The sequence below is a fragment of the Mastigoproctus giganteus genome, chromosome 4 (assembly GCF_048544385.1).
Source record: "Mastigoproctus giganteus isolate SK-2022 chromosome 4, ASM4854438v1, whole genome shotgun sequence".
Taxonomy (NCBI): Eukaryota; Metazoa; Arthropoda; class Arachnida; order Uropygi; family Thelyphonidae; genus Mastigoproctus; species Mastigoproctus giganteus.
In genome coordinates, this window is record NC_143578.1 from 86,425,659 (window position 1) to 86,453,512 (window position 27,854).

The 27,854-nt window shown below is 40.0% G+C and overlaps 1 protein-coding gene across 7 annotated transcripts in view; it reads right to left on the minus strand.

Moving 5' to 3' along the window:
• The window catches only part of LOC150086883 (uncharacterized), a 791,472-nt gene that overhangs the window by 556,165 nt on the left and 207,453 nt on the right, over positions 1–27,854 (minus strand). The window contains exon 1 of one of the 7 annotated variants that reach the window (XM_090371656.1): positions 15,131–15,291. The exons of the other annotated variants lie outside the window; for them this stretch is intronic. The gene's annotated coding sequence lies outside the window, so the exon portion shown is untranslated. Of the gene's footprint in view, positions 1–15,130; positions 15,292–27,854 lie in introns of those variants that run through there. 7 annotated transcript variants of the gene reach the window in all.

Here is a 27,854-nt window from a genome sequence, read left to right on the forward strand (position 1 = left end):
AAATGCACCCCCCTTATCATTTGGCTGGTAGGGAATTTCACTGTAAACACCATACAGTTGGATGGTATTCTTCACCACGTCTACGGCGAATCGTTTGTCTCCCATCACAGCCACGCAGGTTGAATTTATTCTCATCTGAGAAAATAACTGACTTCCACTGCTCGGGGGTCCATTTGACATGCTCCTTACACCAAATTAATCAGGCCTTTTTCATTTTTTGCGTGAGAGGGGCTTCTTAGGACGACGAGCTACAAGTCCATTTTTGAAGAGGCGTCTTCTGACTAATACTGCACTTGCTATCACTCCTGTATATTTTTCCCATTCCCTTTTCACCTCAGACGAAGCTTTACGGTTTTTAAGGCATAAGAGCTTCAAAACGCAATATGATGGGAAGAACATCCTTCCTCACGTAAAGCAACAATAGCACTCTTTCTTCGTGGCGTCAACTGCACGTAACTCGCCATCCTGACAAACAAGGAATGACTGCAACTCTTGCAAAGGGTGCTTATATAGCTGAAAGTAACAGCTGATGCAATATTACGTCATCACCTACGCGTGTCCATCTTATCTGATGCAACCTGTAAGAAATATTCCGATATACTTACGTTATTCGGACGACAATTGCAATTTTAAGGGGTGATGCACTTTCTTTGAACACCAGTGTGTGTATATATATATATATATATTACACACATTCAAACAATATTCCGTAATCATGACCAGAATACCGATACTTGTAAAACAGACGAGGAAGGTCAGAAAGTAGAAACGTTTAAATTTAAATATTCCATAACATTCATAAATTAAACACAAATCTTAAGAAGCCTAATACAGCTTAGTTTAAAAAAAATTTTATATCATAAACCTTCTAAGATAATAATATATTCATATAATTGTACTTCAGATCGAGAGAAATTTACTTCGCCATCAATATGTTCATCAGACAGAAATAGAACAAGTTAGTTAATATATTGCAGTACGTTATATTTCAGGCACGTTAATAAATAGTAATAACAAAATATGACTTAGAGGGGAAAAAAAAGCAACCATTTTTAAGCGAGAACATGTCGTTTCTGTGTATCCGTCACATTTCTCATTCATTACTCCAAACGGCACACAGCGGCAATAAATATAATATGCGGTATTCATTTCGTGATATACAGGGTGATTCACTACCAGTGCGACTAACTTGCAGGAGGTGTAGGGGGCACAAAAACGAATCAGAATCACATAGCATTGCAGAGTCCGAAATGCCTTCGTTATGCGGTAGAGGACGTTGAACGGGAGGTCGCGTGAACAGCGATCCCGCTGGAAGTCAGCATTTGCGAACCGTTTCTGTTGAAGAAACCAAGTAGCAAAAGTCCTCCGGAGTGGATAATCCGCAGGCTCCAATGATTGGACGCATTGCAGATGGTGTGAACTCATTTGGTTTGTTGACAGTATCCTCCATACAGTGGATTGGGAAATACCCAATCGTTGGCCTATCGCTCGAGTACTCTTACTCTGATTGCCTTCTGCAAGACGTAGGACATTCTCCTCATTGTCTGCCGTCCTTGTCGTTCGCTCTCGATTCATGGTACCTCTCGTGAAACAACCAGTCTCACATAACCTTCTGTGCACACATGCGAAAATCATATGATGAGGAGAACGCCTGTGCGGGAAACGTTCCTTGTACAAGCGCAGAGCGGCGCGCCCGTTACAGTCCGCAGCTCCATACGCGAGGTGCATGTGGGCCAGTTCAACGTTTGAATACTCGTCCATCCTACTGCCTCGAGAACCGGTTCGCAAATGCTGACTTCCAGCGGGATCGCCGTTCACGCGACCTCCTGTTCAACGTGCTCTACCGCATGACGAAGGCATTTCGGACCCTGCAATGCTATGTGATTCATCTTTGTGCCCCCTACACATTCTGCACGTTTGTCGCACTGGTACTGAATCACCCTCTATATGGGGGGAAAAAAATAAATAATTGCCCGTTTCGTTTGTCCGATTGTGATGAAATGTAGGAAAGCTGAACAATCGTTCTAACAGAGCGAAATATAAAATTTCATGAAAATCCATCCACCCAGAATCGGATTATTACATGAGTACGGACTGACGGACAACGAAATAATATATCCAAACTTCTATTACTCCGATTTTAATAAATTTTGGTAAGGCTCTACAAATCTTTCTAACCAAGCGGAATATAAAATTTCATGAGCTCTGTCCACAAGAAATCGAGTTCTCACATGCGGTCGGACGGACGTGATGAAGTCACATACAAAGCATTTAAAAAGTGAAATGCTTGTTAAGTGAAAAATTGCAATCCGGTTTTATTAATGGTGAAGAAAGTGACCTAATATGAACATTAAATATTGTGGTTTTGTGTGTGTCTGGACGCATGCGACATAAAGAGTTATAGTATATTGTTAGATTTATTAAGAGTTATTAAGTATATTGCAAAATGGAAATTGTTTCACTTTAAGTTAAGTACTGATAGTTTGATGGTTTAAACATAAAAAGGCTTCCCCATCTTCCCTTCCCACCAGTACATTTGTACACTTCAGACGTTCCTCCAGCAAACTTGTAAAGAACTAGCAGCATAAATTGGCTGTGTCATTGTCCACTCCATTTATCGCGAAGTGGGCTAATCCCTCTTATGGACGTCACTCATGCAACAAGTCGGATGTGATTACTTCCGTGGCCTTGTCGACAACGCTGAGAGGAGAACTTCGTTGACGATTTGATTACAATTTTCGCCGGCCTCTCTTTCAGAAGCTAAATGAAATAAGGTCAAAGGTTTTGTTTAGTCAGGAAGACGTGTTATAATGGATGTTCTTTTGTTTTCACACAGTATATAGATGACGCTGCTAATTATAAAACTGGAGGGACCATACCGATGTGATTGCGAGACTACTAATATGAGATATGCTAACACGCACTTTCGCTTACTTTCTCGCTAACAGACTATGCTAACAATTTTCAGCAAATTCTAATGCAAACAGTCAAGAGCACAAATTCAGTATAAATATTTCAAGACGTACTAGATTTCTTCTCCTTGTTTTGTAGCAAATTTGTTCATTTTTATTAAACTGTTACAATATTTATATTAAATTGTTAATACAAATTTGTATATATTAACAATTTAATATTAAAATATATTTTAATATTAGTGATTTAAATGAACAGGTTTCTTCAACGTTCAAACTGGGCAGAAACGCACTGGAACCTGTTCTGGTGGACAAGTTACTTTTTAAAATTAAACTCCAAGCATTACAATTGTTAAACTTAGAAGTTTTCTAAAACGTTAAGGTGGTCACTGCTGATTACAGGTTCGATAAATATTCATTGTATCCAAATGTCAACACAAATAGGAACTGGTGTATAATGTTTACAAGTGTTAGATAAACTTCTGAAAAAAAATTATCTTTACACTTTGGGTGGGGGGGGGGGAACGTTAGCATTCCATTTGTTAACATTTCTAGTTCGAGCAATGATTTCTCTTTTTAAACAAGTTTCTAATAAGATTTATAACCATGGTATCCAAGTACGAATAAATAGATCATAGTTTCAAAGTGGGCCTTCCAATTTATATTTCTGGGATTAAAATGAATTTATGCTCTGAAGAAGAGCAGAAATTCAGAAGATTTGCCTACATAATATTCTCCACCACTCTCCAAACGCACAATGATATCACCCCAACTTATCAATTAATGAAAGTATTATGTCTTTAAAATACACAAGCATATTCAAAATCATTTGAAACTGTTTTGCTGATGTGTCTACTTTACGTTATCAGGAACGGCCCTAATTAGACAAAGACCAGTTGGCCAATATACAATAAAATTCTGTCACAACGGCACCTCTTGAAGCTGTTATGAACCATGTCGCTGTACCAAAAAAAAAAAAATTTCATTTTAATGAAATCGCTGAAAAATATTTCAAAAGAACTACTCGTTAAAATATGTTGCACTTTTCTAATACTGTATACAGAAGTAGCAGTTTTCGCTTTACTGAAATATCGACTTTAAAACCAATAATAAAAAAATCAAATAATAAAACACTACAAAGGAAAAATATTTGTTTGAAAGATCACCGTTTTGAAAGTATATTATAATTATAAGAATTACTGTATTATGAAATTGTATGAACCCAATCAATTATCTCTGTTATAGTTGAAACGAGTGAACAGTTTTAATAATAATAATAATAATAATAAAAAATTCTTTAATAAATTAATTGGTATACATTTTTTTATTCTCTGCACAGATAACCAGAGGAATCTTACAAAAACATTCACTATACAAGTGACCAATCACAAAAATACAAAGTCCAGCTGCAAATTAACCATTAAAGACAAAATATCTGAACAGGGTATTAATCTTAATAAAAACAAGACTACAAATTAAGCATAACATAAAATGACATCGGCATACTGGGACCGGCACTTGCAAACCTGTCCTTTACATACAGTAAGATAGCCCAAGATGTCATCTCGATATGACTTGTCAATCGACCATAGATCCAAGTCAATTTTGAGCGATTAATAGTGTCCAAAGTCACATTTCGGAAGTGTCTATTGAAACTCTGTAGCCTCGAGCAGAAAGGGGGTACTGCGAAGGCAGAGTCGTGGCAGTTCCAAAAAAGCTTTATGCGAAAATACCTGCGGACTTCAGGCCAATATCAATCGCCTCTCCCTTCCTGAAATGCATCTATAATGACGTTGCACTCGCAGTCTTTGCGCATAGGCCAGATCATACCTATTATGCCATGCCGAATAGATCTACTATAACCAGTCTAAAGTCCTTATCGCAGAAAATACTTCACGCCTGGAATGACAATGAGGACCTACACACCATTTTTCTGGACATGAAATCTGCATTCGACTCGGTCCAAATCACACCCCTCCTTGCATTACTTAATAGTTTGTACGGAATATCCGGCAATACACTCAAACTCCTTAAATCTTTTAAGTAGGAGAATGTTTCACTTCACATGGAATAACAGCACAGTCTGTAAAAGCACAGAAGTAGGAATCCCACAAGATAGTGCTCTCTCAACTCTGCTATTCGCTGCAATATTCATTCCACTTATGAATCAAGTTCCAGCGTTCTTGTGGTATGCTGATAGTATTGTGTGTCACTTGCCATGCAAACGCCAGGTTGTTGATCCACAAGAAAGACAAACCTTCTCAGAAACTTTAAACAACTACCTTAATACTTTCTGCCAATATGCCAATATTTTTGGACTTTCAGTTAATCCTCAGAAGTTATTCTATCTCATCTTTTCTCCAAGTCGCATGACATCCGCTGATACCTTACTTCCGGAATTAGCAGGAAAGGTTCTGACTACTACAGACAGTGTCAAGTTCCTAGGGATAATCCTAGACGCGAATCTCACTTTTAAACAACAGATCGAAGCCCAGCATTCCAAAGCCTTGCGAGCCTTCTGGGGAATGAAAATAGATTTATGCAGAACTCACAAACAAATAATCAGGAAATACTTCGAAACGTTTGGTCGGCCGCACCTCCCACCAACCTCAAGAAACTATGGGGTCTAGAATTCTGGGTGCTGATGTGGGCCAACGGGTGGGCTCACCAGATCTACACGGCATTCAAATCTTTACTATCTCCAACTTGCAATACACGCCCGCAGTCCACAGAGCCCATGTGCGGAAAATAAAGGCGTTCCTTCATCTGTGTTCATCTAAGCATGAACATTTGAACATCTGGAACACGGTTGGCTGGCGTTTGCCAGGAAGACACAAGTCAACCAGCTTGCAGGCGCCTGTCTCTTTTGAGTATTTTGTTGCAGAGGTGGGTGAGCTCTCTGCTGATGTAATAGGAAGCAATTTTGAGACTAAAAAGAGGTATTGCGTCAGCTCCTATGGTGGACTTGTCAGGTAGTGAGTTTATTTTCATTAGCTGTTCTTCGGAAATTTCGATGTTGCTGATAGTTGAATAAACGTTGAGCGCTTCATTCCAAGGATATACTTCAGACACTCTGTGATCTCTCTCTCTTAAAACGCAGCACGTGGTCACACCATTCCTGGACATCAAAAGCTATGGGGTGCAGGTATGACTTGTTGACCACACAAGTTTGCCTCTGGACAGCCGGCCATTCATGAAAGTGTCAACAGCTGATTGTTTGATATTCTGGAAATTCATCCTTGCTTTGGAGATTTTGGCATATGACTCTTCTTCGATTTGAGTATTTCTCTACCCAGTTAGGGGTGGGATGGCTAATTACAAATTTGTCATCTCACATCATCCATTTTTATTTGGGACGGGACTCGGGTTAAAGAGTGCTGATAAGTTACAAACTGGATTTGAACACAATCATACGAAAAATGTGGGAAATTTAACAGGTATGAAACTGAATTATTTTGCTGTATTTTTTAAAACTCATTTTTTTTTCTTCAATCGAAACTCCCTATATCCATATCTACAATATGAGGATCATTCACAATGTCAAAATAATTCGTTGTACTGAACTCTAACAATAATTTAAAAAGCATTAAGTTGTAAGTTTATTCCAACAATCAATTACCTGCTGGCTGAAGCTAAATTTCCGCACAGCTATCCTACAACCATGCTTCCTTAATTTGAACTGATGATCCTTCATGTGGTTGGTCTGAGCAAGAGGAAAGATTCCAACAGCACTGCGCTTACTAAATACATTCAGAGTCTTAAACACCTCAAATCAGATCACCTCGCAGGTGTCTGGTCTCCAGACGCTGCCATTCGCAAAACTGAAGCTTTTCTGGTAAGAGTACCCATTTGTTCCTCATTAATTTTGTTGCTCTTCTCTGCACCCGCTCCAACAAATCCATATCCTTCTGGAAATGAGACTTCCAGCTGTACACAAGATGTGGCCTAACCACTGCCTTATACAATGGGATAATCATCTCCTTATACCTACTGGCAAAATTCCTGTATATCATTGAAAAAACACCATGAGCTCTCATGGCAGCTTGTCTGCACTGTTGAGAGAACTTCATATCTGACTGCACATCTTTTTCATTCTCAGATTAATGCCACTTGCACATGTGGCAAGTTAATCTGTGAGTAGTGACACCCATATGAAGTACCTTGTAATGTTAAACTTCAATTGTCACTTCTCAGCCACTCTCCAACAAGATAAATTAGACTTCTCAGTCCAATTCAGGGTATGCTACTGCAACACTGGTTTCAATTGGGTTTGGGTAGCCGAAGGCATTTATATTTGGCAGATGATGATTCCTCACTCCTCGCGGTAGCACAGAGGTAAAATTGCGGTCCTCCAACAAGATCTAGATAAATTAGAAGAGTAGGCCTCATTAACCACCCTACCAGCCTTCATGACATCTACAAACTTAGACATTAGACTACCTGACCTGCTCTATGTCTTTGTGATTATCATTAATAAATACTGAAAACAACAACGGGCCCAGTGCTGAACCCTAGGTAATCCAACTAATAACATTTATTCAAGAAGGGCAGTGCCCATTGATAACAACTGTCTCTCATCTGTCACTTCGCCATCCCTTTATCCATAGCATAACTTGCCCTTAACGTTATGAAAGATCGTAGGAATTTGAGTATATTTCTGCTGATAACCATCATCTTCGAAACATAAATACTGAAGGCGTTTATGTTTGGCAGATTATGAGTCTTCACACCTCACAGTTGGTAAAGTTGCCGTCCTCCCCCACACCGGGTAGAAAAGACTTTAGTTCTAATCTCATTTATGACAGGAGGATTTTTATGGGCCTTTTTCACAAGGTGGTTGAGTTAGTTTGTCTCAAGAGAGGGTTGCATTTTTATTTTTTTTCCACCTCCCGGAAACTCGGGATTTTCGCCCAGAAAATAGAACACATAATTACAGACATAATATGTACGGCGAAATTTGGCCTAAGTCGCTGATGCGTCTAAAAACCATACAAACAAAACAGGTTTTTTTTTTTTCTTTTTGCCATTTCCACATCCAATATTTAGCAGCAAAAACTGGTTTCAATTGGATTTGGGTAGCCGAAGCCCTTAAACCCTGTGGCATATAGTAGCACATTTAGCATTAACATTTAGATTGTCAAAGGCAAACTGGACGTCGGTGTAGACAACGGCGAGTTCGGAATTCAAACAAACTCATTTAGAATTCGGAGACAAAGGCTAGAAGAGTAGTAACCTTTGATCTTTCTGAAACAGCATAATGCAGTTGGACATTTTTTTTTTAGAATTTTTAACAGTTGAGGCTGTAGCTATGTGCCTGTAAGGGAGGTTAGCAGTATGAGATTGAGAATTTTTAGCAGAGGAATAATAATGGTTATTCCTATTGGAGGTGGCGCATTATAGCCTTAGATGCTAATGCGCCAAAAAACTCTAAAACAAACAAACAATCCTATTGGAGGTCAAAATTTCGTTAACCAACATATTATCATAAATAGCAAGCAATGGGTCAATTATATATTTATTCAGGCATTTCATGGTAAAATGGTGGCGCACTGTCATCTTCTGTCTTTGAGGGTTTGAGATAATTGATGCATTAATTAACTATTGCTTAGAGATCATGATTGACGTTAGTTGATTGAGCGAGTGCCAGTCGAAACAATTTGAGATTACAAGGACATTCGGCAGAGAAGCGAGCTATGTAGTCTATCCACACTTCAAAGTCAGGATGACTGAGTATTGAAGTTTTAGCAGACTGGCTAATGGCAAGCTGTCACACACCTGTGTCTTCTTGGTATAATTTCTTGATTTCTCTTACGTTAAAGTAGGCGGCTTATGTGGTGAGTTATAAGGTCGATGTAGTCGATTTGTGAAGCAATTGTTTTTGATTGAAAGTCTGGGAAGGTTGGGGTTCACTAGGCTTTAAATTTCAGAGAACTTGTAACAACCTTTGTGGCAGCAGATATCACTACAGAATTAAACGATCTTGTTAAAAGATGAACGGGAAGATTTTCAGGGTAAAGAAAGAGCATATGGAAATTCTGTGTTGAAGCTGTAAAAAGGATAAAAGGGGATTGTGATCCAAAGCGATATAGATCGATATGAGGTATGCAGTATCGATACTGCATTTAGCCGATGAGAAATTCAAGTCAAGGTGGTTAGCACCGCTTGTTGAAACTTCCAGACGGAGCGACGAAGATTTAATTGTGGAGGAAGGCTGAGGTCTCCACAGATTAGATGAGCGGCTGATTTGAGGCTTATTGAGTATCCAACTAGACAGACTATTTACTGCAGGAATGTAAACCCACTGTATCAAGCAAGTTACTCAACTTTAATAGTAACAATCGGTAGCTGCCAGTTACCGTCACATTAGACTGGCATTAGTTGTTGACATTCTAATATCGATTAGAATGTCAGCATCGCCTCTAACGCGAGTTCTAGAGTTGCAGTTCACAGGGTAGTATGCTGTTGTAGTAAGCATGCTAAACAATCATACAAAGATATAGAGTGAGTGGGTAAATTAGAGTGTCTTATAAGGTGGTGGGGGATTTTAATTTTCCAGATGTTGACTGGAATTTGTGATTTGGTCACTCACACACTAGCAAGACTTTAGTAGATTTATGGATGACTGTTTTATACAGCAGAATGTAGAGAAGCAACAACAGGAAGCAATACTCTTTATCTGGTTATGAGAAGCGTTTCTTCATGTATTAAGAATCTGCAAGTAAAAGACCCACTAGGTGGCAGCCAGCGATCACAGTGTACTAATGTGTAATTTAATTAAAGACATAACCACTGTCAAGGGTAAAGGAAAAGTCTTTTGCTTTCGTAGAGGATGATTACAGTGGTCTCAGACAGTTTTTTTTAAAAATTATATGCAGTGGGACCAACTGATGATGTTACCATCAGCAAATTCTAAATAGGAAGCATTCAAGGAAATAATCATAGCAGCTACTAGGCTTATCATACCAACTAAGAAATACTGTTCAAGACTTAGATGAGACTTGTGGCAGAGAAGAAAAATGCGTGGGATATATATAAATTATCAGGTGATTCAGAAATCTATGGTATATATAAATTAGTCTGTAATAAAGTCACAAAAAAAGGCAGATTACTAGAAGTCTGTAGCAAAGAACAGCAGAAAAGACTTCTATGCATATATTAGCAGTAGAAGGAAAGAGTTGGATCACATTGGGCCACTTGATGTCAATAGGTTAACTGGTGATGACCTTGCTCAGGTTACTAACAGGTATTTTGAATCTAAATTCACACATGAAGAATTCTTTAGGGAAGGGGATGCCAGAAGTTCATCACACTCTAACGGTGAGCTAAATGATTTTCTGATAATCTAATAACCGAAAGAAAAATGGAAGAGGAATTGCTGAATCTAAACATTAAAAAAAGGCGCCCAAGGCGCATGGCTATACAATTATATTAAGGGAGGCAGCAAAAGCGGTAAGCTAGCCATTAGCCATAATTATGAGAGCATCCTTGGATTCAGGGAATTCTTATGGACTGAAGATGTGCGAATGTATCCCCAATTCACAAAGTGGGATCAAAAGGCGACATGAGTAATTACATACCTGTTAGCTTAACGCCTGTTCTAGGGAAAATAATGGAGTTACGGTTAAAGAAGTAATTCACGACCATCTACACAGCAATGCAATTATACTGCAGTCACAGCATGGAGTTGTTAAGGGGGCGATCTTGTCTCTCCACTCTGACTGGATGATATGATGCAATTACCAAGGAACTGCACGGAAAATATAATTTTGATATCATATACTTGGATTTCATGAAGGCTTTTCATACTGTTGCACATAAGAGACAAACTGGAGCAATGTGGCATTAAAGGAAATATACTGCTCTTTACTGTGATGGTTGAGTGAGAGAAGACAGAGAGTGGTTATTAATGGGCACTGCTCTTCGTACTCTAGTGGTAGTACAGTTGGTAGAATCGCCGTCCTCCACCACACCGGGTGGAAAAGACATGAGTTCGAGTCCGTCGATGACGTGAGGAATTTTTATGGGCCTTTTTCACAATGTGGCTGAGTTAATTGGTCTCAGGCGAGGGTAGCTTAGTTTCCCCTCCACCCCGAAAATCGACCGCAGAACACACGAAATTTACAGACAATAAACGCGGAGCAATTAACCTTTAGTCGCTGATGCTCCTAAAACCTTACTACTAATTTTCATGGACTAATGTAATTAGTGGAGTTCGCCCGAGTTCAGTGCTGGCCCATTGTTTTCAATATCTATTAACGATACTGATGAAGGCATATCAGGCTTAATATTTAAGTTTTCAGAAAATGCAAAATTTGGCAGGTTGATTAATCACAGTAATCAGGGTGAAACACGATCGAGGAAAATTAGGTCAATAGGTGGATGTGGGTAGTGTGTGTGTTTTTTTTTTTTTTTTTTTGGGCTGATGTTATACGTATAGGCTTGCTTTCTTGTATCAATTGCCACTAGTGCTATGTTCTGTTGTTCTAATATCAGTTGTTCTTTGTGAGGTTCGAGCCTGGTCCTAGTTAAGCAGACAATGTCAGTAGCACCAAAAAAAAAAAAAAAAAGAACAATCTGTTCCAACGTATAACGCTTATTCCTCAAACTTGTCAGATTTTGGTAAAAAAATTCTTAGGATAGTGAGATGGCTGATTTCGACCAGTTCATTTCTGGCAGCCTTTAAGCATTGACCTGGCTGTCATAATCAATATCATCGGGGTTTAGGTCCAGTTGGCCAATATTAATACGGTTGGGTATGATGCTAACAATTTCCGGTGGACCCTTGATTTAGATCACAACTACCAGTCACATACAGTAACATATGGCAATATGATGAGGAGTTGTATCTTGCATTGGTATATAACTTGGTTACATTGATTATCCTGATGTCATTGAGGGTGGCAGTTTATATTTCCATAAGAGAAGTCTTGAATTTTGAAGTGTCGCCTCATACAATGGCTTTATTATAGCTCCGACTGGCCATACAGTAGCTTATGCAACTCTGTTGATGAACCTACTGTATTGTTACATACAATCTTAAATAAGGCATTGTTATGCGTCTTCCTCTGCATGTTGCTGTGCATGTTTAGATCAAGCACTATGTGCAATCCGATGAAGAAATCTTAATCGACTGGTCAGTAATCTTGGCAACAGAATTCCATTGACAACCAGTAGACCTGAATGTAATGTAATGCATACCAGACTACTATTTCCCAGCTAGAATGCAGCTCCGAATATGGCCCAAATAACTCAAATAACTTGAAGTGTCTTCAAAACAAAGTTTCATCACTTCAAGAGAGAGAGAGAGGGGGGGGGACCCTTCTAGGAAGAAACTGAAAGTCCGAGATCGAAAGACTTCTTAATGTTAAAAGTTAACCAGCTAAGCAAGACGCATAACAACCCCTCATTTAAGACTGCATGTAACAATAGGTTCATTGACAGTTGCATGTTCATCTACTGTATGAAAATAAACTAAACTAATGTATGACCAAATCGGAGCCATTATAAAGGCATTATTGTATGAACAGACACTTCTAATTCAATGACATCAGGACAATCAATGCAACGAAGTCATAAACCAATCAAGATAAATCCTCACCATATTGCCATAAATAACTGTATGTAACCGGTAGCCTATTGGCTGCAAACCTGCTCTGCAGTTGTGATCAAAATCATGAGCCTATCTTCCACAGACGCAGGGGCGTATTCGGGAGGGGGGGGGGTTATATGCTTCTCCTTAACCAAAATTTTAAATTAAAGAAACAGAACGCAGAAAGCGTTCTCAAAAAAAAAAGAAAAAAGCCTGGTCGTCATGCCACCCTTACGAAGTTATCTGGACCTGGTTGCCATGCCCCCCCCCCCCCACAATGACACCTGGATCACTGCCCAGACGTGCGGGGATGGGCTAGTCTAGAGACAAACGAAGCACAGAACTGCTGTCGGATAATGTTTCTCTCTCGCTTGGAAGGCAGAACTTCCTGTATTGCAAAAGTTGCAAGTTATCTACGTTATTTGAATCATATTCGGAGCTGCATTCCAGCTGGGTATAGTAGGCAACAACTTGAGCCCAGGTAAGCTAGTATGTGTATTACATTTAGGTCTATTGATTCTAAATGAAATTCTGTTACCAAGATTACTGAACAGTCGATTAAGATCTCTTAATCAGATTGTACATAGTGTTTTGTGGAAGGCGCCACTGGTGGTTTCCCACATCTGAGCCATGGTACTTTGTGAAGAATTACAGAATCTCTGTAAAAGCCAGAAAAAGTGTAATGTCTGGTTCGTGTCAGAGTAGTACTATGTTCTGTTGTTCTGTCTCTAGCTGCTTGGCCGCAGGGCCCCTAGGAGAACTCCACATTGCCAGCTGCCACTATCAGATTTTACAGTTGGTGAAATTGCATTTCAGCCAATTATACCGGGCTGAAAGTAATTGTTTCTAGGTTGGAAGTGGTATTACTACGATCGTCACAATAGTTATCCATATCACTTCAAAAAACAGCATTAATCTATATCGCTTCCAATAATAGAATCAGTAGCCAAGTTTTGTTTTAATCAATATTAGCATCGAGACACGCCTGCGAAGCGATGTCATTTAAGAATCTAAGAGATATTTGCCTCAAGCTCGTGGTTAAGTAGTTTCTTATCAAGAATGCTCATTTTTAAGACATTTATTAATGTGGAGGTAATTCATTCTTTTAATTATGACAAAAACTATTTGGTTTTAATCACAGGAGACATCAATAGCCCTCGTGGATTCGCATTTCTGTTTTAGGTTCTTTCGTGCCTCCATAGTTATTTGGGAGCTCTGCAAGAGCCTCTTTTATACCGGGATAGCCTTAGCTTCTTTGTGACTCTGGGGATTAATTCTTTCGAAGGATCAGTTGCTCATATAATAACGTACTAGGAGTTGACTGTAACAGCACTAATTCAATTCACAACAAATATGGATGGAAACTATTACCTGATTGTTTATGACAAATTTGGATAGACGGACTGGATAGTTGATACCATAAGAAGTGAATCAGCACCGTATGCATATTTAAGGATAGAGTATACACCTAACAAGTCTACAAAACTCACGGACACACTTTCACACAGTAAAGATTCAGAATGAGATTATCGCAAAAGTAAACGATGTTTGTATTATTGAAACAGCGCAAATAAAAATTTTATAAAAAAAAAAAAAATTTATCATTCATATTCGAGCCATCTTTGTGACGTGTATTTTGCGCATTCAAGTCATTCACTGAATGATAAAAATTTTCCGCTTATCAGTGAAAGAGTATATTACTGACTTAACCAAAAATGGCAAAGACGGCTCGTTCAGTAAATAGTTTTATTTTGTACAATTTGTCACAAATAAAGCAAGCGTTAGGTTCTCAAACGAATAGATCAATTAACTTGAATTTATGGAAGGATCAATTTTATTATAGTAATAATTTGGATAAACAGTCAAAAATAATACATAAACTACATGAAACAGACTATCACTATCTCTCTATCCGTTGTTACTATGCGACGTACTACCTTAATTGCAGTTTTTATTATTATTTGCAAGCAGAAATTATGTTATTACGGTTCTTCTGAAAAATAATCGGTAGGACGGATGGATATGTTCCGACTTCTCCCTGTTTAGTACATAATTATGTATTTTTAAAGTTGCTGATGACGTTAACAGGGGAGAGTCTGACTTCTGCAGGTAATTAATCCAACAAAAAAAAAAAAAAACCTTAAAAAACCTTTAAGATACCTCCACAAACCTCTCGTAGTCATTCACTTACGATAGGATTTCTGGTCTCTCCCCAGCTACATGCTAAATGTACCAAACGTTTCATGCAGAGCCAGTTGAGCACCTGTATGCAAAACACGAAAATAATTACCACCCCTCCCCACTGCAATAAAAGTACCAAGTAATAACTGCATCAAAATTGCCACTCCTTAGAGCTAATACTTAGACGTATTTGCTTCCATGCTTCCCTGTTAACGAGGCCATGCTACAGGCGGTAAAAGTACCAATTTCTGATTTCCTTCAGAAAGTGTTTTTTGCTTCCTCACCCCTTTATAAACATCAAAATGTATGCTGTAATCTTACTTTGCCATTAAATTTTCTTTTTTTAAAGAACATTCCAAAATTTAACTTTAGCAACAGATGTGTGTTAACATACATAATTCCACAAAAATTCTTACACACATGCACAAGGCTTAGTATTCCCACTTACCTGTCTTTCCAGTGATGCGACAGAAGTCTAATATTAGCACCAATTCAACAAGCTAAGCAAAACGGATCACCTTTATATCTTCCACGAGTTTCCCGTGCACGAAACCTATGCCACAATTACGGAGACTGCAGGGAGCTCATCATGCCAACTATCTTCACACCTCAGATACATGAGTCTACTCGACCTACGGTTCTACAGGCAAGGAAGTATCTCGCATAGGTCGTCATTCACGCGCTACGAAAAAGAAGGCTAAATACAGAGCTACAGCGCAGGATGTGAAAACGCTGTGAAGCGTGGCAGGTCACCAGGTATCTTCGTAGTGCGCGAAGCGAATGGTGAGAAGAGTAGATGCAGGATTTCTTCACCATTCAAGAAACAGATTTTTATCGTTCTATACAGGACCACCGCATTCCCCTCCCAGTCCTGTGGTTTAGGAACAGAGAAGGGATATTAGGGGTTTTAGCTTAGAAGAGGTAATGATGTTGGCTACAAACTTTGGCGAGTTAAAAATTGCTGGAGTAAGAAGAAGGGAAACCCCATGGGAACAGTTACGGATGGTTGATGGAGAACGGAGATTCAACCATAGTGCTTCGTCTTCTATGCCGTCAGTGATGCTTTACACACACACGTAGTCCTCATATTAACCCTTATCGCAAAGAATACTTAACAACCCTTAACATGGAAAGCTATTTGTACTTCCCCTCAGCGAGAAAGTGCAGAAACTGTTTTCCGGAGATTATCCGAAGAAAATTTTGAAGAGTGAATAGGCAACCAAGTTGCCTAAACTTTTCTTCTGTGTGTGCCACTGATACACATCCTATTATTATGCATTTGTTTATAATTTTAATGCGTAATATTCTCTTTGTATTGTCTTATTTTTTTGTTGAGTACTTGTTTTTGAACTGTTGACTGGTCATAGCAAGTCACTTAATATCACTTATATTATGCCTGTATGTTTTCGCTTGCCGATTTACATGTTGTGTGGATCGGAAAAACCCAGCCATACTTACCAGAAATAACCTTATCCCTCCTCCAGAGGTCATCTAACTACAGCTTTAATTAAAGAGCCTTTAAGAATTTCTCAATTCTTTAACGGAATCTGAATCCAGATCTCCAAAAGGATAATTAAATGTCTAGCCTATATTGTGACGGCGGACTGAATTTTGGAAAAGAGTTTTCTAATTGTATGTGATTTTTCGGAGTGTTTCGCCTTTATTAATTAGTGTAAAAGAGCCTTGTATTGTTGTGCAAGATCTTAAATGCTATCTATTCCATTATTATTGAAGGTTATTCCCTGTTATGTACACTCATAATTCAATAAATAAGTGACCCTCCTCAAGTACACATTCTGTTGTGGTAGTCTTTGCTTTTCATTGTACTTGGGTAATCCAGCATATGCCGAAAATATGCCAGTCACTGTGGTCATGGAAAAACGTACGTGGCCATCAATGCGCATATATTTGAGAGACTGGGCCCATATGTTACCAAAAAAAAAAAATAAAAAATAAAAAATGCGCGGACCATTAACAGTGCAATAGTGTCTGCAAAAAAAAAAAAAATAAATAAATAAATAAATAATAATAAATAAATAAAAAATACAATGAAAATAACCTCCTGTAGTCTCCTTGGACCAGTATCAGAAAAGAAAATTTTACTAATTATATGAGGCGCCTCCGTAGCCAGGTGGGAAGGAGCAGCAGTGCGTAGCACACGCTTCTTGATTAGACCGGGGTTCGAGCCCGTCACCACCAAATACGGAGGATGCGGAAAGGTCATTCAGGGAATGACCACCGCATATCCCGGAGCAATATGGCCTTAGTTGCTAATGCTCCTAAAAACCAAATAACAACAATTTACTAATTATGAGTTAATAACAGGAGTTCTAAAATTTTGAGATACGCGATCTACTACAATGGTAAATGAATTTGTCCCCCCACATGAATAAAACTAATTATTTTAGATGGACAAACTAGATTACAGATGGACAAAAATCAACTGTCAAACGGTACAGGCGCGTTTGAACTGATTATGGTTCATGACTGCTAAAATGAAGGTGATGCTCTTGTATTCTCACATGGTAAACTCCTCTGACCCTATGAGGCCGGTTTTTGACTATAAACAGAAAATTTATTTTTTGTTTTAAATAAAACAATATTACTTTAACCTTACAAAATAAAACAGTTTCATTGAAACCAAATAAACTAAAAATTCAAATTTAAAATTTCTCCTTCTTCAAAAGGCGTGTTTCCATTTACAATGACTTTCCTCAGTCTACAAGTTATTTTTTGGTAGGAATTTTTCCCGCCATAAAGTTCGGTTCACGGTGTCTTGGTCGGTTAAGCCTCGGGCTGTTATGCACTCTCGTACTCCATCCATCCATGAAATTTAAAACATGACAAAATTTAAAAATAAAAATTCGACTATTCTTCCCCCAAGTCGCTCGCAACCTACAGGTTGAGAACTCCTTATATAATTTTATACGGGCTTTTTAATAAACAATTTTTTGTTTGAGATCAGCAAATACTACAACGAAGAAGCCAATCCTCACTGCAGAATTCGAGCTCCTTAAATGGGCTAAGCGGAAAGTGTGCCTCCCACGGCAGGACAGATTTGATTTTAATTTGATTTAGGTTTTTATGGCGCAACGGCGACTTAGGCCATGATGCGCCAAAGCCACCGCAGGACAGAACTACAATCTTAGCTACTTCACCGGGGATGCTGCGACTACCTGATATTACATAACACCATCAAAAGTTACCTAACCAACAGAACCATCACAGACACCGCCCCCTACGGCCTCCGTAGCCGAGTGGGCAGGAGCGGGAGTGCAGTAGCACACGCTCTTTGAGTAGGCCGGGGTTCAAGCCACTGACTGCTGAATACGGTCAATCTGCCAACCCGCACTGGACCAGCGTGGCAGATTATGGTCCGTTTCCCTCAGCATGAATTATTGAGGAGGCTTCCATCCTGCAGTGGGTTGGTAATGGCTGCACTTTACTTTTTTTTTTTTTTTTTTTTTACGGCATACTCTCCAGGCATGTCCATCGGGGCTGCCCTCAAGGTTCGGTCCTTGGCCCACTACTATGGAATATCGTCTTGGAAACCTTTCTTAACATCGATCTCCATGAAGTACAATCTCAGGCATTCGCGGACGATCTCATTCCGACGATACAGGCAAACACAAGAGCCGCGTTAGAGGTCCACGCAAATCGGGCCCTGACCACTCTTCAAGAATGGGCAAACCGGAACCAACTCAAAATATCCCCCACGCAAATAAAAAATTGGGCAGGAAGCAATCAAATTCTCTAGCCAACTGAAATATCTAGGCGTGATATTGGACCAAAACCTGTCATTTCAGAACCATCTGAAATATCGTGAAAAAAATAAGACGCTACGCAGCCATGGTTGCCAGGGTCATGCGTAAAGAATGGGGCTTGAAAAAGCGAGTCCCCCAACTGTTCTACAAAACTATCTTCACTCCGATCATCACCTACGCATCCAGTGCATGGTTGCAAAAAACTACAACAGCAGTAAACAGACGTATCTATCACAGACCAAATTCACCGGTCCATCCTCCTAACCATCTCCCGCGCCTGCCGCACGATGAGTGCCCATGCTCTGCAGATGCTCGCTGACACTCTCCCGCTGGACTTAGAAATCGTACGTCGCGGCCTAAATTGTAACTAATAAATTACCACGTGGTGAGGTGCTTGATACAACACTGAAAATAGACGGTACTTCCACTTATACCTGGGAGGACACTATAAATAACACTGAAAATATGCTTGATACAACACTGAAAATAGACCGTACTTCCACCTATACCTGGGAGGACACTATAAATAACACTGAAAATATGCTTGATACAACACTGAAAATAGACCGTACTTCCACCTATACCTGGGAGGACACTATAAATAACATTCTTGATACCATTTCCCTGTTGAAGAGGCACCCTTGACGCAACAGCAACAAGAAATTATCAACCAGAATTTAAAATACCACACAGCAACGGTGGAGCCCCCGTTCACCGGCTTTGAGATGGACCTGGCAATTAACAAGATGAAAGATGGAAAAACACCAGGTGCAGACCTGCTGGAAGTAGAAGTTCTCAAAAAATTCGCTGAGGCCTGCCCAGCTATACTTCTAAGCCTACAGAATAAGTGCCTGGCAGAGGGCACCTTCCCAGCTTCATGAAAGATTGCAACCATAAAACTAATTCTGAAAAACTCGGACAAGTCACCACAGAACCCAGCCTCATATCGCCCGATTGCCTTAGTCTCCGTGATGGCCAAACTACTGGAGCGTCTACTCTTGTTTCGACTTTCTGCCTGCTACGAGGAACACCAACTCTCCTCAGAAAAACAATATGGCTTTAAAAAAGGCTGCAGCACTGAAGACGCTATCAACAATCTAATCACCCAAGCAACGCACTCAGCTTTCAAGTACTCTCTTGCTATATTGGTGGACTTTGCTGGAGCTTTCGACCGCCTGTGGTGGCCCAGCGTTCTTCGGAGACTTCGGCACTCAAATGTTTCTAAAAATCTATATAACAGTTTGAAGTCTTATCTAACCAACAGAAAAGTACGAGTTACTAACAAATATCAGACAATTACCAGATTCATCCACTGGGAATGTCCGCAGGGCTCTGTGCTTGGCCCGTTCTTGTCCTGTTGGTGCATGCGGACACTAGGTCGTCCTTGGAAATTATTGCAAATGCGGCGCTTGTGAAGCTCCAGAACTGGGCAGCCTTGCACAACCTTACCATCTCGGCAGAAAAAACAAAATCCATTCTCCTCAAGGGCAGACTACAAATTAGAAGACCACCTACGATGAAATTAAACTTCACCCCCATCCGACTGTACACAGAGGTTAAATACTTAGGTATTTACATTGACTCGGGTCTTACTTTCCATAACCACCTGAAATATCTAGCCACCAAAATCCGGAAGTATGCCGCCATGATCAGGAGGGTGAGCAGAGCCGACTGGGGTCTGAAGCACAAAGCTCTGACCCTCATATACAGAGCAGGATATGTCCCGATTGTTTGCTATGGTGCCTCCACCTGGTATAGACAAGCTACACTAACAAAAAACAAACAGAAGCTGGATACAATTCAAAGGTTCATGCTGCTATCAATTAGTAGGGCGTGCCGCACTGTTAGCACCCCTGCCTTGCAAGTTCTAACAGGTTGTCAGCCACTCTACCTAGAAGTAGTCAGGCGAGGCCTATATTACCACCTTAGGAAAGGAACACCAGCTGAAATAGTAAATCTCCAGCTGGATCTTGCAAATGACCCCAAGATAGAGAAGAGGAGAATCACCCAACACCTACAAGCGATATGGCAACAGAGCTGGGAAACCACGTAGAAAGGAGACATCACGAGGCCATTCCTCCCAACTATAAACCATACTCACCCAGAGCCCCCTCCCTGGTTCTCACCTGGTCTGCACGTGACGTTTATTATCACTGGAGACGGCCCCTTCCGTCAGAAACTCACAGCTATGGGGACTGAAAGAGACCCGCGGTGCCATTGTGGAAAAGAAGTGCTGGGGGCATCTCATGTATGAGTACCCTGCCTATGACAACAGTAGAATCAAGTTTGCTACCGCAATTCAAAGGAATCCACGTAACCAAGAGTCCTCGCTGCTGCTCGATGAAAACACGTAACTGTGTATGCGCAGGAAATCTTCGCACTGAGGCTAGCCAAGATTGCTGAAATGAGAACAACATTGGATCATGCTGCCCAAGGCCAGAATCAGACTGGCGTGGGTTAGCTCCTTCTCCGCTAGAGGACACTGCCTTGACAACTTGCTAATCCTTTAAGGGTAGGAACACTGCTGGTACCAATCTTGTGCGGGATACTGCTGCAAACCCCTTATAGGGTAGGATCAGCCGGCACCGTTCTGGTGCGGGATTGGTGGCACTCTGGAGAACTTCTGAGTGCGGGATACAGAGTCCATTGGCCTCTGGTGATCATGCAGGGGCACCTGTCCCCTGCTACTTTAACTCCCACACCCCTATTTTCACCTCACAAAGAGCGGACTGCTCCTTAACTTCAGTCCGTCTTCCTTTCCTTCTTTCTGTTCCTTCTAACTCGTACTCCTGCTCTGTTTTCTCCCCCCCCCCACTTTTTTTATATATTTTTTTAGTAATTTATTATTTTTTTTATTTTTTTTTATTTATTATTATTTTTTTAATATTTATTTATTTTATTTATTTATTTTTTTTTTCACTTGACCTTTGTCAGGAAGCTTAGGCAACCCTGGCAAAGGCCAGCCAGAGTATAATGGGCAGCCTGGCTCACCTCCCAGTGGTGGTGGCGGGCAACGTGGGGTCCCACTAGGGGCTCAGCGGCCAAGCAGCCAGAGACACAACAACAAAACATAACACTAATCTAACAGAAACCAGACATTACACTTTTTCTGGCTTTTACAAAGATTCTATACATCTTTACAAAGTACCATGGTGCAGATGTGGGAAACCACAGGTGGCGCCTTTCACAAAACACTATGCTACTACCTAGAGACAGATCCTTTCTGTACATGTGGCGAACAGGAGAGTTGGACGCATGTATTTTTTTATGTCAGGTGTATGAAGACAAAAGGCAGACTTTGCTGGCACATATTCCTGGCTTATCGTTTGATACAGTACATTTACTTATTGCAAATCGTGACTGTTTTAATTCATTTCAGGAGTTTTCAGCTGCTGTTTTTGCAAGAAGAACTGTTCTTAGAGCCTTTCTTTGAGAGGCAAACCTGGTGACTGGATTGTCTTCATGGATTTTCACTATTGGTTTCTACCTCTGGCTAGCAGCTGGAGTGCTGTACCTGATTCATGGTGTTGAGTCTGGTGCTCTGGTTAGTTGTCTTTTGTGCTGCGATCATGAATACTCCCTTCTGGATTCTGGGATGCTGGGATGCTGGACCTGATTCATTGGGTTGGGTCTGTTGCTCTAATGGTTCTATTATCCATAGCGTATAGTTTGAGATTTGCTGGACAGTACCTTTATTGGGTTTGGAAGTTCCTGTGCATGTAGAACAGCAAATGAGGAAATATTTAGTCGAACTGTGATTTTTGAAGTTTATAGTTGTGCCATCCAGACTATTGAATATTATTGTTGTTTTTTTTATATATATATATTTTTTTTATTTTTATTTATTTTTTTCCTGCTGGCTCCCTGGTATGGGCAACCCGGGGAGCGGGATTGCTGGCACTCACTGGTATTGTACTACCTCCAGTGGGTGCGGGATTTCATGCGCGAATTGCGCTACAGTAAAATCAGACCTAGGTAATTTAACATACTTTTCCAGGCCTGCTTTGTAAAGACTACATATTTACAACTTTTCAAGGCAGAGTTGGGCTTATGCCTGAGAGCTACCCTGATTGAAGAACACACTTATACACACGAGTGTTTAATGATATGTATAGAGCATATAATTATATGTAAATATATCTTGTATATAAATCATGTATATACTTTGATGTACATAATCTTGAGACTGTATATTGTGTGTAATTAATAAATGAATTAAAAAAAAAAAAAAAGTACTACCTAGACAAAAGGTACCCCACAGACTTTTCTGGGGTTCACTGTTGACCTAACCAGAAAGAGAAATGTGGAAAAGAAGAGGATACAAACTCACCTGCAGCAGGCATGGCAGGAAAGGTGGAGCACCTCTCAAAAGGTAGACATCACAAAGAAGTTTCTACCCAATACTGAACAAAACTACCCAACCTCACCAACAACATCTGTTCTTCAGCTGAAGAAGATCTGTTCCTCAGCTCGCTTGGACTGGGACACCAGAAATGACCCACACCCAAGAATTAGAAAACTCAGGAAACAAACTATACCAAAGTATACTAGTATGGACGGGACCCATGAATGACAAATGGAGATGACTACCAAACTTGGATACCCCACCACCGGGTCTATGTGAACAAGACACATTCCTGAGAACTGGAAGACTTAGGAAATGCACTACACTAAGGTAAAGGACTAACACGGACGGGACCCGGTCCCACGGATGACAAATCGGACATGACACCAGATTGGACACCACCAGCAAGGTCTATGTACAGTTTTCCTGCAGACGCCTGTTGGCGATCGCACCGGGCTCCTTTGCCTGGTGCCTTTCCACCCCTCCCTCTGCGACCCCTACTTTCTCCTGGTGAGGCATGGGCCTGTCTCACTGACTTCTGGAGTTGCCTACACTATCATCCATATATTTCTACCTTAAACCCCCAGCCTTCAGCCTCACACCAACTATCTTTATGCCAGCGAATGCCCCACACACACGAAAACTTAATTATGTCCAAATTACCGTTCGCCCATATTTTCGGCCCTTATTATGCAAGCGGTATCCCCCTCACGTAACGATCATCAAAACCGACGATGAGGGATATATGTGTCGCATATATGTGGATCTGTCTGTAAGTACATCATATAAAAGAGCGCGCGCATTTTTTTTTTTTTTTTTTTAAGGTCCTAGCCACTGAAATCTCAGGAAATTAGGTGGCAGGACCTGCCAGAGTGAAACTAAAACTACCGGGTTCATGGTCTGCCTCCACGAGGCGAAGGTGGGGCAACGTTGGTCCTCAGCAGGGGTCCAGCAGCTAAACGACCAGATGAACAACGGTACATGACACTACACATACAATATCCATACACTTTTAAATCTCTGGCATTTCCAGTGAACTGGTACACCCACAATGTAAACTACGCTGAAATGGGGGAACCCCCCTGGTGCCGTGTGACACTAAATACGCCTTACCTGATATTACTGAAGTACAGCGACTGGTAGCCACAGTTACGATGGCCACACACCAAATCTTTTGTCCAAGAATTTTGATCAACTCCGATGATCTGCTCGAAGCATCGGAGACTTCATATCTCAGATCGCTTCCTCCCAAATCAAATGCTAACAGAAGTACAGCACCTCGATACCGACATAAGTTTTGCTCCAATTAAACCTATAGGGAAAAGGTCTTAGCAGCTCGCTCGAATCACAGAAGCCAATGATGACAAGCTTGTGCACCTCTTCACACCATCTGCCAAGTTCTCCTCTGTGCTACGACAAAACTCGTTTGTTATGTAGAACAAAGTGTCTCCACAAACACGGGTCTTTAAACAAAAGTGCATCGATGCGTCTCCACAGAGAAGGTATGAGTGCCATTCGTGTATATTATTGTAAAAATAACCTTACGTGATGCAGCATGTAAATATAGTTAATACTGCATTATCTAGGAATCATAATAACGTGTTACTTTTTTAATATACTTTTTTATTTGCTGTGTACATAATTATTTAATTATACATGACGTCGCGTCACGTACACATCACGTCTAATGTCAGCCCCTGGCTTTTGGGGCCAGGGGCTCACATCAGACGTGATGAGACAGTTGCAACTTTATTTATTTATCTATATTGTATTCATATAATTGCAATAAAGATTCTCTTTTCTGCAGCTCTAAAACCATCAAGAAAATAAATAAATATTCTGTTTATACTCAGGGACGACCACACGGTCAAAAGAATTCACAAGATATGGAGTATACAGAAAACAGCACCGCATGTGCCGCCGTAGCCTAGTGGTCAAGCGCGAGGGTAAAAGTACACGTGCCTTGAGTGACCGGGGTTCAAGTCCGTGACTGCGGTACTATTTCTTGTATTCTCTCTATCTTGTGAACTCCTCTGACCGTTTGGTCGTCCAGGAATATAAACAGAAAATTTATTTTTATTTAGCAGTCACGGGCTTGAACCCCAGGTCCTCAAGGCACATGTATTAACGCACCCTGGCGCCTGACCACTCGGCTACGGCGATCCACCTATTAACACTAAAATAATTAACATGTTGATGAAAAATTAATGCTCATTAATACTTTAAAAATAATTATGTTCAATTAACACCACACATTGTGCTCATATAATAACACTAAATATAAGACCAATGGTACTCCAATCAAGAAAATGCTGCGAATTTTTTTTATTTTTTTTCCAAGACTATTGAATTAACCAAGAGAATCAACGTTTAATGCAATCAATTTTTACTGATTTAACAGCACTAACAAAATATCAATTCCTATAGCTATTTTTGCAGTGATGAGAATGTATAACTCATTACCAAAACACAAATAAGTTATACAGAGTAATTTTTTTTAACTCGTATAACTCAGTTTTTTCCATACTATTACAATTTTTCTAACAATTATGGCTTAATTTCATACATTTCTGCAATTAAATGAAACAGGATGATTACAAGTGCTCTGAAGAAGCGGAATAAAATCTAGTAGTCAGGCGCGCGGGTGCATAAGTACACGTGCCTTGAGTGACCAGGGTTCAAGTCCGTGACTACTGAATATGGTGCTGTTTCTTGTAATCCGTCTATCTTGTGAACTCCTCTGACCGTTTGGTCGTCCCGGAGTATAAACAGAAAATTTATTATTATTATTATTTATTAAAATAAAATGGAAGGGAAGAAACTGAAGAATACAGTACTTGGCAAATTCTTATAGTATCATATCTTCTCAGTAGATGGCCACACTATAGCTTCAAAAAACATGGCTGGTACAATTCTGCACAAAGCATATCTCATGTGAAAATTTTTGTTTATGCACGAATTTTGACAATGTATATATGTATGTACGTAAACACATGTATACGTATGTAATATGAATGATATTGTAAAAAAATTTAAGAAAACAACTGTGACAGAGTGCTGTTGATCAAAATGTTACCAAAATCAACCTGCTGATTAGTTATCATAATATCTATATCAAATTATACTAATGCATTCATCTTTTGTAGACCGAAAGACTTAAATTAAAACACGGGATTGCGGAGTTTACTAACTGAACATAAAATGCAAGACTGATAGACATAATAATTAAATCTCAGAACCCACAAATATTTTGTGCTTCCAAGGAGTGGCCGTTTGAGTTTTTCCTATCCGTAGATGGCGCTGTTAAAATATTCAATTTTACTCTTTCAGACACCTGTCAATTTTCTCCAATAAGTTGTCCGCGAATGCAGCGAGCACAAGTTAAGACTGACTTGTTTATTTACACATACACGCAGTTATCGAGTTTGAGTGTTCGTGCATCTGATTGATTCCTTCTGTAGCTTCTCTGAAATGTTCCCAGCAAGTAAACTTCCTTTAAACAAGCTGGTCACACAGTACAGCTGGGCGCTCTGAATGTTTTCAGGCAAAATAAAGGCTTTGTTGTCAGCAGCGTGACACTTTGGGAACATTTATTTGCGGCGTTACGAAGGAACGTGGACAGCGTTCCATTAGCTAAATTAGCCTGCTGGGCCATAGCAGATAGACAGAGATAAGAGATTAACTCTCCCTCCTGACCACTTATCTCTTTCACTTATTTAAGTATGTCATATTTGTATTCTGCACACGCGTATGTGTGTTTTGAAAACTTCAATGGCATGCTACTATGTATGTCCGCGTGTCCGCCACCATAGCTGTTTTTGTTCTGTTTGCAATTTAAGGCATATTGTGAATACTGTCGATTTATGATAATATTCCTATCATAAATTTCCTTATGAATTCAATTAATGAACACTGAAGTAATTAAGGCTCTCTTTGGCAAGCGCAGTGGATATACATTACTGTTCTTCCGCACTGTATAGAAAAAGACTGGTTCGATTATCATCCAGACGTACGATTTTTTTTTTACACAGTAGTAGACTTAGTCAGTCTCATCCGAGGGTTGCACGGGTTTCCTTCAGAGAAAAAAAAATAATAAATAAATAACAGTGCGCCCTCGGTTTTTCATCCAGAAAACACTCAAAGTACGGAAGCATCTTAGTTGCCTCTGCGCTTAATCTAACACAAGCTAAAGGCCTGAATTATTTGTTTGTACTGGGTAAAAGCATGATAAACAAGCATTTGATACCCATCTTCCATCCGTATCAGGCTTCTTGTTCAGTGCTGCGTTGTATTATGCAAATGACCTGAAGATTATGCTCCGGTCTTTTACTACCATCCAACAAATTACTTCTTTTACTACCACCCAAGAAATGAACTCGAAAGTGCAAATTTTTTTTTTTTTTTTTTTTTTTTTTGTCCTCGCCTTTTTCCCATTATTATATGGGATCAGCGTTTTTATTGTTTCGGTATGCAATTTTTACGGCCGGATGCCCTTCCTGACGCCAACCCTCACCCTTTATCTGGGCTGGGAATATGCGGTGGTCATTCCCTGACCTGCCGCATCCTCCGTATTTGGTGGGTACGGGATCGAACCCCGGTCTAATCAAGAAGCGTGTGCTATAAACTACTGCTCCTGCCCACCTGACTACGGAGGCGCCGAACTCGAAAGTGCAAGGTCTAACTATCTATTTATTACTCAGTCCCACCACAGTCAGCATTACCAACGGCTATCAAAAAGTTCGTACCCTTACCTAGAAATAATAGCCCTAGAAAGGTAAAACTTCACAGGAATTTTAATCCTTTTCTATGTACTCCATGTATAGTAACACATTTCTCCTATCTATGAATCAGTTGTTTAATGCCACGATCATAGAAGCCCACACTTTTTTGCCTGAAACCACGATTCCACTTCAATGATGACTTCCTAAGACGAATCAAACCGGCGTCCACATTTCTCGAAAAAAGAAGAAGTCTGACGGTGCTAGGTCGGGAGAATGTTCAGAAAAGTTCTGAACATCCGCATTACACAAATCCAAAAGTTGGCGATAACATTGCATTCGACA